The sequence below is a fragment of the Triturus cristatus genome, chromosome 4_2 (genome assembly GCF_964204655.1).
Source record: "Triturus cristatus chromosome 4_2, aTriCri1.1, whole genome shotgun sequence".
Classification (NCBI taxonomy): domain Eukaryota; kingdom Metazoa; phylum Chordata; class Amphibia; order Caudata; family Salamandridae; genus Triturus; species Triturus cristatus.
This window is the reverse complement of record NC_140586.1, coordinates 832,756,763-832,758,229: the sequence shown is the minus strand read 5'-3', so window position 1 is coordinate 832,758,229 and position 1,467 is coordinate 832,756,763. Positions and strand designations below refer to the sequence as shown.

At 44.6% G+C, this 1,467-nt stretch overlaps 1 non-coding gene across 1 annotated transcript; it reads right to left on the bottom strand.

Moving 5' to 3' along the window:
• Window positions 1-262: 262 nt before the first annotated feature.
• Window positions 263-378, bottom strand: LOC146835186 (U5 spliceosomal RNA). Its single transcript, XR_014960904.1, has one exon. It is a non-coding gene; the product is annotated as a U5 spliceosomal RNA (small nuclear RNA).
• Window positions 379-1,467: the final 1,089 nt, after the last annotated feature.

Genomic DNA, 1,467 nt, shown 5'->3' with positions numbered 1-1,467 from the left:
CTCTAAATCTGTCTGTATATTGCTTTGCTCCCCTGTAAAGCGCTCTGATACCCTAACGGGTCAAGTTCGCGCTCTATAAAACACATAAATAAATAAATAAATAAATAAAAATTGCAAATGCTTGTTTATATTTCCCTCGTTCTCCATTGTCTAATTGTTCTCGCCAGAAAGTGCTACTCACAGCCCTTATGAATAGTGCGACATTGCTATCCCAGCACTTTAATACACTTTTAGTTTTATTCTTTCTTAAACTGAATTGGGTAGCTCTATCAGAGATAGAGCTTTCAAAAATTGAGTGAAACTCTTTAATGTTCCTCTCCACGGAAATCTTTAGTAAAAGGCGAAAGATTTATTCGGTTTGAAGAGAAACCAGAGTATGTTCAAACAATTAATGTCCCAGAGACCGGAGGAAACACACCTCCTTGGACTTTCAGTGTGGGGCAGAAAATAAATGACAATTTCAAACATGTTCTAGAGAATACTTTTTTATTCATGTTTCGATCAAACTAAGTGGGAAAATTACTTTCAACTACATAAGAAGGAATATAAGTGACTGCGGATTTTGGGGATTGTGGGTATGTAAATAAGCCCTACTTGAACCCACGTGACAACAATTCTCAGTCACACGTGACCCTCGGGAGTGTAACAGGGTTTACATTCGATTCGTTGCTCTCGTTTGCTTTTCTGGGTATTACAATGCTATGCACGAGCATTAGTCTGCCTCCACTACACAGAGGCAGTTTTAAATAAATATTTAATTACCCGCGGGAACTTTAAATGATTTGCTAGGAGTAACAGGCTGTTGAGCCGAAGCCGGGACTCGAACCCGTTCTCCAGACTCGGCAGCTCTGGCTGATAAATCGCCCCTTCGCCTCTCAGGCAGCACAAGCTCCTGCAGCAGGGGGTCTGAGGGGCCTGACCGGCCCAGTCACCGCCGGATCAGTCCTTCCCCTTCCCACAGCTTTGTTTAGGGGCATTGAATGGGGTCCATCCACAGAACAGCATTAAAAGATGCACATTTTGGAACTGGTGACGAGACTCGGATCACGGCTTCCGCCCAACCCCAGGGGATTCTAAGAAATCACTCTTCCTCGTGCCTGGAAGGTGACTGGTTGTCTTGTAAAGCGCTTAAGTGCTCTCGGGCCAGCATCGCGCTATATAAAACTGCAAAAAAATAGGAAAGAAACCTTTCGAAATTAAAAGGCCATTATTCACCGTGGGTCAGAATATGGCGCCACCGTGACATAGACACATTTATGAGAAAGATGCAGTGCTTTAAATGGGCTGGTACTCACCGGTCCTGAGTACCGGTACTTCTTAGATTTAACGCTCTGAGTACCGGCACTTCTCTTCTGCCGAGGAGAGTACCGGTACTCATGAAAAGGTAGGCTTTTTGGCTGTGAGTGCTGGTGAGCTGGAGTTGAAGGTGTCTTGGCAGCCAAGGCGCCACTTCTGTACCCCCGATCT